Source organism: Oncorhynchus nerka, linkage group LG22, assembly GCF_034236695.1.
Source record: "Oncorhynchus nerka isolate Pitt River linkage group LG22, Oner_Uvic_2.0, whole genome shotgun sequence".
In the NCBI taxonomy this organism is placed as follows: Eukaryota; Metazoa; Chordata; class Actinopteri; order Salmoniformes; family Salmonidae; genus Oncorhynchus; species Oncorhynchus nerka.
This window is the reverse complement of record NC_088417.1, coordinates 12,783,120-12,797,418: the sequence shown is the minus strand read 5'-3', so window position 1 is coordinate 12,797,418 and position 14,299 is coordinate 12,783,120.

Sequence of the window (14,299 nt, the reverse complement as noted above, 5' to 3'; positions counted from 1 at the left end):
ACAAGCCAGTGTGTCCCTCTGTTACTAAACAGAGAATACAGACAAGCCAGTGTGGCCCTCTGTTACTAAACAGAGAATACAGACAAGCCAGTGTGGCCCTCTGTTACTAAACAGAGAATACAGACAAGCCAGTGTGGCCCTCTGTTACTAAACAGAGAATACAGACAAGCCAGTGTGGCCCTCTGTTACTAAACAGAGAATACAGACAAGCCAGTGTGGCCCTCTGTTACTAAACAGAGAATACAGACAAGCCAGTGTGGCCCTCTGTTACTAAACAGAGAATACAGACAAGCCAGTGTGGCCCTCTGTTACTAAACAGAGAATACAGACAAGCCAGTGTGGCCCTCTGTTACTAAACAGAGAATACAGACAAGCCAGTGTGGCCCTCTGTTACTAAACAGAGAATACAGACAAGCCAGTGTGGCCCTCTGTTACTAAACAGAGAATACAGACAAGCCAGTGCGGCCCTCTGTTACTAAACAGAGAATACAGACAAGCCAGTGTGGCCCTCTGTTACTAAACAGAGAATACAGACAAGCCAGTGCGGCCCTCTGTTACTAAACAGAGAATACAGACAAGCCAGTGTGGCCCTCTGTTACTAAACAGAGAATACAGACAAGCCAGTGTGGCCCTCTGTTACTAAACAGAGAATACAGACAAGCCAGTGTGGCCCTCTGTTACTAAACAGAGAATACAGACAAGCCAGTGTGGCCCTCTGTTAATAAACAGAGAATACAGACAAGCCAGTGTGGCCCTCTGTTACTAAACATAGAATACAGACAAGCCAGTGTGGCCCTCTGTTACTAAACAGAGAATACAGACAAGCCAGTGTGGCCCTCTGTTACTAAACAGAGAATACAGACAAGCCAGTGTGGCCCTCTGTTACTAAACAGAGAATACAGACAAGCCAGTGTGGCCCTCTGGTACTAAACAGAGAATACAGACAAGCCAGTGTGGCCCTCTGTTACTAAACAGAGAATACAGACAAGCCAGTGTGGCCCTCTGGTACTAAACAGAGAATACAGACAAGCCAGTGTGGCCCTCTGTTACTAAACAGAGAATACAGACAAGTCAGTGTGGCCCTCTGTTACTAAACAGAGAATACAGACAAGTCAGTGTGTCCCTCTGTTACTAAACAGAGAATACAGACAAGTCAGTGTGGCCCTCTGTTACTAAACAGAGAATACAGACAAGCCAGTGTGGCCCTCTGTTACTAAACAGAGAATACAGACAAGTCAGTGTGGCCCTCTGTTACTAAACAGAGAATACAGACAAGTCAGTGTGTCCCTCTGTTACTAAACAGAGAATACAGACAAGTCAGTGTGGCCCTCTGTTACTAAACAGAGAATACAGACAAGCCAGTGTGGCCCTCTGTTACTAAACAGAGAATACAGACAAGTCAGTGTGGCCCTCTGTTACTAAGCCAGTGTGGCCCTCTGTTACTAAACAGAGAATACAGACAAGCCAGTGTGGCCCTCTGTTACTAAACAGAGAATACAGACAATCCAGTGTGGCCCTCTGTTACTAAACAGAGAATACAGACAAGCCAGTGTGGCCCTCTGTTACTAAACAGAGAATACAGACAAGCCAGTGTGGCCCTCTGTTACTAAACAGAGAATACAGACAAGCCAGTGTGGCCCTCTGTTACTAAACAGAGAATACAGACAAGCCAGTGTGGCCCTCTGTTACTAAACAGAGAATACAGACAAGCCAGTGTGGCCCTCTGTTACTAAACAGAGAATACAGACAAGCCAGTGTGGCCCTCTGTTACTAAACAGAGAATACAGACAAGCCAGTGTGTCCCTCTGTTACTAAACAGAGAATACAGACAAGCCAGTGTGGCCCTCTGTTACTAAACAGAGAATACAGACAAGCCAGTGTGGCCCTCTGTTACTAAACAGAGAATACAGACAAGCCAGTGTGGCCCTTTGTTACTAAACAGAGAATACAGACAAGCCAGTGTGGCCCTCTGTTACTAAACAGAGAATACAGACAAGCCAGTGTGGCCCTCTGTTACTAAACAGAGAATACAGACAAGCCAGTGTGGCCCTCTGTTACTAAACAGAGAATACAGACAAGCCAGTGTGGCCCTCTGTTACTAAACAGAGAATACAGACAAGCCAGTGCGGCCCTCTGTTACTAAACAGAGAATACAGACAAGCCAGTGTGGCCCTCTGTTACTAAACAGAGAATACAGACAAGCCAGTGCGGCCCTCTGTTACTAAACAGAGAATACAGACAAGCCAGTGTGGCCCTCTGTTACTAAACAGAGAATACAGACAAGCCAGTGTGGCCCTCTGTTACTAAACAGAGAATACAGACAAGCCAGTGTGGCCCTCTGTTACTAAACAGAGAATACAGACAAGCCAGTGTGGCCCTCTGTTACTAAACAGAGAATACAGACAAGCCAGTGTGGCCCTCTGTTACTAAACAGAGAATACAGACAAGCCAGTGTGGCCCTCTGTTACTAAACAGAGAATACAGACAAGCCAGTGTGGCCCTCTGTTACTAAACAGAGAATACAGACAAGCCAGTGTGGCCCTCTGGTACTAAACAGAGAATACAGACAAGCCAGTGTGGCCCTCTGTTACTAAACAGAGAATACAGACAAGCCAGTGTGGCCCTCTGGTACTAAACAGAGAATACAGACAAGCCAGTGTGGCCCTCTGTTACTAAACAGAGAATACAGACAAGTCAGTGTGTCCCTCTGTTACTAAACAGAGAATACAGACAAGTCAGTGTGGCCCTCTGTTACTAAACAGAGAATACAGACAAGTCAGTGTGGCCCTCTGTTACTAAGCCAGTGTGGCCCTCTGTTACTAAACAGAGAATACAGACAAGCCAGTGTGGCCCTCTGTTACTAAACAGAGAATACAGACAATCCAGTGTGGCCCTCTGTTACTAAACAGAGAATACATACAAGCCAGTGTGGCCCTCTGTTACTAAACAGAGAATACAGACAAGCCAGTGTGGCCCTCTGTTACTAAACAGAGAATACAGACAAGCCAGTGTGGCCCTCTGTTACTAAACAGAGAATACAGACAAGCCAGTGTGGCCCTCTGCTACTAAACAGAGAATACAGACAAGCCAGTGTGGCCCTCTGTTACTAAACAGAGAATACAGACAAGTCAGTGTGGCCCTCTGTTACTAAACAGAGAATACAGACAAGCCAGTGTGGCCCTCTGTTACTAAACAGAGAATACAGACAAGTCAGTGTGGCCCTCTGTTACTAAACAGAGAATACAGACAAGTCAGTGTGTCCCTCTGTTACTAAACAGAGAATACAGACAAGTCAGTGTGGCCCTCTGTTACTAAACAGAGAATACAGACAAGCCAGTGTGGCCCTCTGTTACTAAACAGAGAATACAGACAAGTCAGTGTGGCCCTCTGTTACTAAGCCAGTGTGGCCCTCTGTTACTAAACAGAGAATACAGACAAGCCAGTGTGGCCCTCTGTTACTAAACAGAGAATACAGACAATCCAGTGTGGCCCTCTGTTACTAAACAGAGAATACAGACAAGCCAGTGTGGCCCTCTGTTACTAAACAGAGAATACAGACAAGCCAGTGTGGCCCTCTGTTACTAAACAGAGAATACAGACAAGCCAGTGTGGCCCTCTGTTACTAAACAGAGAATACAGACAAGCCAGTGTGGCCCTCTGTTACTAAACAGAGAATACAGACAAGCCAGTGTGGCCCTCTGTTACTAAACAGAGAATACAGACAAGCCAGTGTGGCCCTCTGTTACTAAACAGAGAATACAGACAAGCCAGTGTGTCCCTCTGTTACTAAACAGAGAATACAGACAAGCCAGTGTGGCCCTCTGTTACTAAACAGAGAATACAGACAAGCCAGTGTGGCCCTCTGTTACTAAACAGAGAATACAGACAAGCCAGTGTGGCCCTTTGTTACTAAACAGAGAATACAGACAAGCCAGTGTGGCCCTCTGTTACTAAACAGAGAATACAGACAAGCCAGTGTGGCCCTCTGTTACTAAACAGAGAATACAGACAAGCCAGTGTGGCCCTCTGTTACTAAACAGAGAATACAGACAAGCCAGTGTGGCCCTCTGTTACTAAACAGAGAATACAGACAAGCCAGTGCGGCCCTCTGTTACTAAACAGAGAATACAGACAAGCCTGTGTGGCCCTCTGTTACTAAACAGAGAATACAGACAAGCCAGTGTGGCCCTCTGTTACTAAACAGAGAATACAGACAAGCCAGTGTGGCCCTCTGTTACTAAACAGAGAATACAGACAAGCCAGTTTAATCCCTGGATGTTGGGCCTCATAAGGGAGCCTGGGCCCTTTCAGGAGCTACAGAGACACCCATCACTGTAGCCAACTGATCTGATCTCAGGTGCTCTCCATGCTCTATCCTCCTCTTCCTCCTCCTCTCACCCCCCCCTGTCTTTGTGGAGCTTCTTACAGTCAACCAAGCCCCTTGTCTAAAAGGCTACATTTGCAACTCTCTCCACCTGCTCCGTTCAGGCTTGTTTGTGGACTGCTCTGCTCTCTCTCTTTTCATGCCAGCCCCCCAACAATATCTCACATTTTTATGGTTAAGTTTAGGCATTCCTTCTGATTGGTTAAGGTAAGTGTTAAGGTTTGGAATAAGGTTGAAACAGAACAAATAAAAATGAGTGCCTAGCGCTGGGATTGAACCTGTGAAGACTTCATCCTTCATCCTGGGGACCTAGAGAAACGTTGAAAACTGAAGTCGATCTAGTGTAACCTGGGGACCTAGAGAAACGTTGAAAACTGAAGTCGATCTAGTGTAACCTGGGGACCTAGAGAAACGTTGAAAACTGAAGTCGATCTAGTGTAACCTGGGGACCTAGAGAAACGTTGAAAACTGAAGTCGATCTAGTGTAACCTGGGGACCTAGAGAAACGTTGAAAACTGAAGTCGATCTAGTGTAACCTGGGGACCTAGAGAAACGTTGAAAACTGAAGTCGATCTAGTGTAACCTGGCTGCCCCGCGTTCTATTACATTATTCACTCAAGATGTGCACACACACACGCGCACACACACACACACACACACACACACACACGCACACGCACACGCACACGCACACGCACACGCACGCACACGTACACACACACACACAAACACAATCAGTTGCTTTCTCTGGGCTTTCCTGGCCAAAACAGCCCGTGTTTGTTGTCAAAAGAGTTATGAAGAAAAATAACCCCTGCCTGCTTCGAGAGGCAATTAGAAAGTCAACAGAAGTTAAACTCTGATTTTAAAAAAGCATGAATTAATCACACTATCAAAATCCATCAAAAAGCGGTCTTTTGAAAGGGTGCAGTTAAGGAGTCAAACTGTAAGCGCCATAGAGTGCAGGCAGGGCCCACGTTTGTAATTCAAAGCAGTGAAATATTTGAATACACTCTTTCAACTGAGAACCAAATTAGAGAATTTGTGCAAGAGGGAAATTCAAATTAGCTTTTGGTTAATCAGCTCCACAATTATTTCAACACACTCAAATATCAGTTAGATGTTACTGCATGGTGATCCTGGCGGATGCAAAGTGTCTTGGTGTCCTTAGGGAAAACAGAAGCAACATATTTAACTGACGTGTGGAGAGAGAAAAGTAGGCTACTGCTTCCAGGTGCTTTACAAATCAGTCCCCGAAGGGAAAAAACCAAAACAAATGCTGACAGTTGGTGCCTACATCTGAAATAGTCAGTAGTTGGTGAGTACATCTGAAATAGTCAGGAGTTGGTGAGTACATCTGAAATAGTCAGTAGTTGGTGAGTACATCTGAAATAGTCAGTAATTGGTGAGTACATCTGAAATAGTCAGTAGTTGGTGAGTACGTCTGAAATAGTCAGTAGTTGGTACGTACATCTGAAACAGTCAGTAGTTGGTGAGTACATCTGAAATAGTCAGTAGTTGGTACGTACATCTGAAATAGTCAGTAGTTGGTGAGTACATCTGAAATAGTCAGTAGTTGGTGAGTACATCTGAAATAGTCAGTAGTTGGTGAGTACCTCTGAAATAGTCAGTAGTTGGTGAGTACATCTGAAATAGTCAGTAGTTGGTACGTACATCTGAAATAGTCAGTAGTTGGTGAGTACGTCTGAAATAGTCAGTAGTTGGTGAGTACATCTGAAATAGTCAGTAATTGGTGAGTACATCTGAAATAGTCAGTAGTTGGTGAGTACGTCTGAAATAGTCAGTAGTTGGTACGTACATCTGAAACAGTCAGTAGTTGGTGAGTACATCTGAAATAGTCAGTAGTTGGTACGTACATCTGAAATAGTCAGTAGTTGGTGAGTACATCTGAAATAGTCAGTAGTTGGTGAGTACCTCTGAAATAGTCAGTAGTTGGTGAGTACATCTGAAATAGTAGTTGGTACGTACATCTGAAATAGTCAGTAGTTGGTGAGTACATCTGAAATAGTCAGTAGTTGGTGAGTACATCTGAAATAGTCAGTAGTTGGTACGTACATCTGAAATAGTCAGTAGTCAGAAAAAGAGAAGGTCTGTATCTTTTTTTCAGGAATTGTTTTTTTGACCAATCAGATCAGGGCCTTGTTTTCCAGTTGCAATGAAACTTAACCACTGAGATGATTCTACCAGATGCATCGTTATTTATGAGCGAAGTTTAAAAAACAACAACTGCCGAACAAACACGTAGAGAGAACATTTGCTTAGTGCTTCGTTAGACCATGTGTTGATACATACAGTACCAGTCAAAACACCTACTCCTTCAATGGTTTTTTCTTTATTTTTTACTATTTTCTACATTGTAGAATAATTAATTTTTAACAATGCATTCCATGTGACTACTTCATGAAGCTGGTTGAGAGAATGCCAAGAGTGTGCAGGGCTGTCATCAAGGTAAAGGTGGCTACTTTGAAGAATCTCAAATCTAAAATATATTTGGATTTGTTTTACACTTTTTTGGTTACGACGTGATTACATATGTGTTATTTCATAGTTTAGATTTTTCACTATTATTGTGTAGATAATAGTAAAACACACATGCTTTGTTTGTAAATGATGTCTGAGTGTTGGAGTGTGCCCCTGGCTACCTGTTGCTTATAAGGAATTTGAAATTATTTATACTTTTACTTTTGATACTTAATTTCATATAAGCAATTACATTTACTTTGATACTTAAGTATATTTAAAATCAAATACTTTTGGACTTTTACTCAAGTAGTATTTTACTGGGTGACTTTCACTTTAACTTGGGCCATTTTATATTCAGGTATTTTTACTTTTACTCAAGTATGACAATTGAGTACATTTCCCACCACTGCTAATTACATCCAGAGCCACAGACCTCGGGAACAGACGCTAGACTTGTATCAATAAATGCTTATACAGTAAGTCACTTATTTAGGAACTACCTGACTGGGCTGCCTTAAGTAGGGGTGGCCTGACTGGGCTACCTTATGTAGGAACTACCTGACTGGGCTGCCTTATGTAGGGGTGGCCTGACTGGGCAACCTTATGTAGGAACTACCTGACTGGGCTACCTTATGTAGGGGAGGCCTGACTGAACTGCCTTATTTAGGGGTGGCCTGACTGAGCAGCCTTATTTAGGGGTGACCTGACTGAGCAGCCTTATTTAGGGGTGGCCTGACTGGGCAACCTTATGTAGGAACTACCTGACTGGGCTACCTTATGTAGGGGAGGCCTGACTGAACTGCCTTATTTAGGGGTGGCCTGACTGGGCTACCTTATGTAGGGGAGGCCTGACTGAACTGCCTTATTTAGGGGTGGCCTGACTGAGCAGCCTTATTTAGGGGTGGCCTGACTGAGAAGCCTTATTTAGGGGTGGCCTGACTGAGCAGCCTTATTTAGGGGTGGCCTGACTGAGCAGCCTTATTTAGGGGTGGCCTGACTGAGCTGCCTTATTTAGGGGTGGCCTGACTGAGCAGCCTTATTTAGGGGTGGCCTGACTGAGAAGCCTTATTTAGGGGTGGCCTGACTGGCTGCTGTGAAGGGAATGACATGACTGGCAGCACTGGCGCCCGGGGCCCTTTCTATTTCTCTCTCGCCATTCTCTTGTCATTCTACATATCTCTCTCTCTCTCTCTCTGTGTGTGTGTGTGTGTTACATCTATTCACTGCTTCAAAACGGGCAGGCAGACACAGCAGGGCCTGATAAAAGAAAACAATATTGTATATTACAATAATACTACAATAATACAATACTACAATTTTACAATAATGCAATACAACAATATTACAATACTATACAAATATAATATTACAATACAACAATACAACACTACCACAATACTACAATGTTACTACTACAATATCATAATATGACAATACTACAATACTACAATATTACAATAATACAATGTTACAATACTGCCCAACTGCAATATTACAATACTACAACGTTGCACTACTACAATATCATAATATGACAATACTACAATATTACAATAATACAATGTTACAATACTGCAATACTGCAATATTAAAATACTACAATGTTACACTATTACAATAATACACTACTACACTGCTACAGTACTGGAGTACTGCAATACTCTACTACAATTCTACAATGTAACGGTTCTCTTGTGGTGAAGGAAAGTCGGACCAAAATGCGGCGTGTAGATTACGATTCATGTTTAATGAAAAAAACACACTAAACACAAACACTACAAATCAATAAACGTAATGAATGTAACGAAAACCGAAACAGCCTATACTTGTGTAAACTAACACAGAACAAGGACATCAGGACACTAAGGACAATCACCCATGAAACACTCAAAGAATATGGCTGCCTAAATATGGTTCCCAATCAGAGACAACGATAAACACCTGCCTCTGATTGAGAACCACTTCAGACAGCCATAGACTTAACTAGAACACCCCACTAAGCTACAATCCCAAGACATACACACCACATACAAAAACCCATGTCACACCCTGGCCTGACCAAATAAATGAAGATAAACACAAAATACTTCGACCAGGGAGTGACAGAACACCCCCCCTAAGGTGCGGACTCCCGAACGCACCTCAAAACAATAGGGAGGGTCCGGGTGGGCGTCTGTCCATGGTGGCGGCTCCGGCGCGGGACGTGGACTCCACTCAAACACTGTCTTAGTCCCTCCTCCTCGCGTCCTTGGATAGTCCACCCTCGCCGCCGACCATGGCCTAGTAGTCCTCACCCAGAACCCCACTGGACTGAGGAGCAGATCGGGACTGAGCTCGGGACTGAGGGGAAGCTCGGGACTGAGGGGAAGCTCGGGACTGAGGGGAAGCTGAGGAGTGAAAGGAAGCCCAGGAGTGAGAGGAAGCTCAGGCAGGTTGATGGATCTACCAGATCCTGGCTGGCTGGTGGTTTCGGCAGATCCTGGCTGACTGGCATATCCTGGCTGACTGGCGGATCCTGGCTGACTGGCGGATCCTGGCCGACTGGCGGATCCTGGCCGACTGGCGGATCTGGAAGAGTCTGGTTGACTGGCGGATCTGGAAGAGTCTGGTTGACTGGCGGATCTGGAAGAGTCTGGTTGACTGGCAGATCTGGAAGAGTCTGGCTGACTGGCAGATCTGGAAGAGTCTGGCTGACTGGCAGATCCTGGCAGACTGACGGATCTGGCAGCTCCATGCTGACTGGCGGCTCTGGCTGCTCCACGCTGACTGGCGGCTCTGGCTGCTCCATGTAGGCTGACAGCTCTGGCGGCTTCTTACAGACTGGCAGCTCTGGCGGCTCCGTGCAGACTGGCAGCTCCTTGCAGACTGGCAGCTCCTTGCAGACTGGCAGCTCCTTGTAGACTGGCAGCTCCGGCTGCTCCATGCAGACTGGCAGCTCCGGCTGTTCCATGAATACTGACAGCTCTGGCTGTTCCATGAATACTGACAGCCCTGGCTGCTCCATGCAGACTGGCAGCTCTGGCTGCTCCATGCAGACTGGCAGCTCTGGCTGCGCTAAACAGGCAGGAGACTCCGGCAACGCTGTAGAGGCGGAAGGCTCTGGCAGCGCTAAACAGGCGGGAGACTCCGACAGCGCAGGAGAGGAGGAAGGCTCTGGCAGCGCTGGAGAGGCGAGGCGCACTGCAGGCCTGATGCGTGGTGCTGGCACTGGTGGTACTGGACCGAGAACACGCACAGGAAGCCTGGTGTGGGGAGCTGCTACTGGAGGGCTGGGGTGTGGAGGTGGTACTGGATAGACCGGACCGTGCAGGCGCACTGGAGCTCTTGAGCACCGAGCCTGCCCAACCTTACCTGGTTGAATACTCTCAGTCGCTCTGCAGGCGAACCGGGGACACCGTGAGCAAGGCTGGTGCTATGTAAGCCGGTCCAAGGAGACGCACTGGGGACCAGATGCGTAGAGCCGGCTTCATGGCATTTGGACGCTCAATCTAGCCCGGCCGATACGTGGAGCTGGAATCCACAGCATAACACGGTGCCTGCCCGGTCTCTCTAGCCCCCCGGTAAGCACAGGGAGTTTGCGCAGGTCTCCTACCTGGCATAGCCATACTCCCTGTGAGCCACCCCCCAATACATTTTGGGGGCTGACTCTCAGGCTTCCATCCGCGTCGCCGTGCTGCCTCCTCATACCAGCGCTTCTCCGCTTTCGCCGCCTCCAGTTCTTCCTTGGGGCGGCGATATTCTCCAGGCTGAGCCCAGGGTCCTTCACCGTCCAGTTCTTCCTCCCATGTCCATAAATCCTTATGTTTCTCCTGCTGCACCTTGGGGCGGCTACACTCCCCTGGTTTAGCCCAGGGTCCTCTCCCGTCGAGGATTTCCTCCCAAGTCCAGAAATTCTTGTCGCGCTGCTCCTGCTGCTGCTGTTGCCTGTTACCACGCCGCTTGGTCCAGTTGCGGTGGGTGATTCTGTAACGGTTCTCTTGTGGTGAAGGAAAGTCGGACCAAAATGCGGCGTGTAGATTACGATTCATGTTTAATGAAAAAACACACTAAACACAAACACTACAAAACAATGAACGTAATGAACGTAACGAAAACCGAAACAGCCTATACTTGTGTAAACTAACACAGAACAAGGACATCAGGACACTAAGGACAATCACCCACGAAACAGTCAAAGAATATGGCTGCCTAAATATGGTTCCCAATCAGAGACAACGATAAACACCTGCCTCTGATTGAAAACCACTTCAGACAGCCATAGACTTAACTAGAACACCCCACTAAGCTACAATCCCGATACATACACACCACATACAAAAACCCATGTCACACCCTGGCCTGACCAAATAAATGAAGATAAACACAAAATACTTCGACCAGGGCGTGACATACAATTACTACAATATTACAATACCACAATCTTACAATAGTAAACTATTACAATAGTACATACTACATTATTACAATAATAAGACAGTACTATACCACAATAATACTATAATACAATGCAATACTACAATAGTACACTTCTAATATATTACACTACTACAATATTAAAATATTACACTACTACTACACAACAATATTACAATACTACACTAATACAAATTACAATACCTCAATATTACTATACTACACTATTACAATATTACACTACTACAACATTACACAACTACAGTATTACAATACTACACTACTACAATACTACAATATTACAATGTCACTATAATAAAATACCTCAGTATTACATACTACATCATTTAAAAATCAACATTAAAATACTACACTACCTCAGTATAGTAAACGGACTATACCACAATACTACAATATTACAACACTACAATTTTACACCACTACAATATTAAAATACTACACTAATACAATATTACACTACTACAATATGACAATGCTACTATGTTACACTGCTACAATACAACAATGCTTCAATGTTAAAATACTACGTTACTACAAAATGACAATGCTACTGTACTACACAACTACAATATTACAATACTACACTACTAAAATATGACCCTACCACAATACAACAATGTTACCCTACTACAATACCCCATTACTGCAATACTAGACTACTACACCATTACACAATATACAATACACTATTACAATATACCAACATTACTACAATACTACTGTATAACAACACTACAATATTATAATACCACACTAAAATATTACAAATCTACACTACTACAATAGTGCGCTACTACAATAGTGCAATACTACACTACTACAGCATGCCCCTACTGAATTCTACAATACTACAATATAACCATACTACAATACTACAGTACTACACTACTACACTACTACACTATTATAATATTACAATGCTACACTACTACACTATTATAATATTACAATGCTACACTACTACACTATTATAATAATACAATGCTACACTACTACACTATTATAATATTACAATGCTACACTACTACACTATTATAATACTATACTACACTACTACACTATTATAATAATACAATGCTACACTACTACACTATTATAATATTACAATGCTACACTACTACACTATTATAATACTATACTACACTACTACACTATTATAATAATACAATGCTACACTACTACACTATTATAATACTATACTACACTACTACACTATTATAATAATACAATGCTACACTACTACACTATTATAATAATACAATGCTACACTACTACACTATTATAATAATACAATGCTACACTACTACACTATTATAATATTACAATGCTACACTACTACACTATTATAATAATACAATGCTACACTACTACACTATTATAATAATACAATGCTACACTACTAGACTATTATAATACTATACTACACTACTACACTATTATATTGTGTGCCACGTGTGTTAGTTTTACAGTTTCTCTCAATGTCAAATTGGTTGTTGTCTCCTCTGGCTTGATAATTGTTAAAGCGGTAGTCTTTTAGAGAGGAGTTTTTGTTTTTAACGGCAGGATCACGATTTTCAGTTTTTAAATGTGTTCAGATGACCATGTGTTGACTTGAGCTATTGGTACTTCATTCTTGACAGAAAAGACTGGGAAATATTATATCCGTTTGAGCTGCTGTCTTGAAGTAGCGGAGGCATCAAAGTGTTATTGAAGTATACAGAGATGTGCATAATGTTCCTGCAGTGTTTGGAGAAGTTCATAGACGACACATGGGATTCTCTGTAACGTCCCATTGTTGGTGACCATTTATAGTGTCGTTCTAATGATGTTGATTGACTGACTGTCTGACTGGCCTGACAACAGCCCACTACTGTCCTCTGCCTATCTCTAAGCATGGAATCAAATACGTGCCATTCCAGAGGTACAGTGTCTGTCATAGTTGAAGTGTACCTATGATGAAAATTATAGGCCTCTCTCATCTTTTTAAGTGGGAGAACTTGCACAATTGGTGGCTGACTAAATACTTTTTTGCCCCACTGTAGATCAATACACCAAAACACCTCTATTACACCATGCCCGTGCCAGTCATCCATATAGTTATATGTATGTATTCTTATTCCTCCCTTTACATTTGTGTGTATAAGGTAGTTGTTGGGGAATTGTTAGATTACTTGTTAGACCATACTGCACTGTCAGAAATAGAAGCGCAAGCATTTCGCTACACTCGCATTAACATGTGCTAACCATGTGTATGTGACCAATAAAATGTGATTTGATTTGAGATTTGGTGATCCTGCTAATCAGATTTTGATCATTACAGAAGACATTTAATATATAATGAATTACTCTATCACGTTCAGTAGACGGTTTTATCCAAAGCAACTCATGTGTGTATGCATGTAACGTACGGGTGGAAGCCACTATCCTGGCACTGCAAGCGCTATGGACTTCTAACTGAGCTACAGAAGACCACATTTGATATGCAGGGCTCGTTTTATATGAACAGCTACAGAAGTAACTAAACTTAGCATACAATCTCACTTATCTCAATTACATATCACAAATTGTTTTTTTAAACTGCCTAAATAAATACATACAGTGCCTTGCAAAGTTATTCACACCCCTTGGATTCTGTTGTGTTACAACGTGGGATAAAAATGTATTTATTTGACTTTTTTAAAAATCAACAATCTACACAAAATACTCCAATGGCAAAGTAGAAGAACAATTACAAAAAAAAAATTGAAGATTGATAAAAATAGTATAACTCAAATATAGTCATTGCATAAGTATTCATCTCTCTGAGTCAATACATGTTAGAAACACCATTGATTACAGCTGCGAGTATTCTGGGTAAGTCTCTAAGAGCTTTGCCCACCTGGATTGTGCAATATTTGCCCATTATTATTTTCAAAATTCTTCAAGCTCTGTCAATATGTTGGGGGTCATGGCTAGACAGCAATTTCGCTACACTCACATTAACATCTGCTAACCATGTGT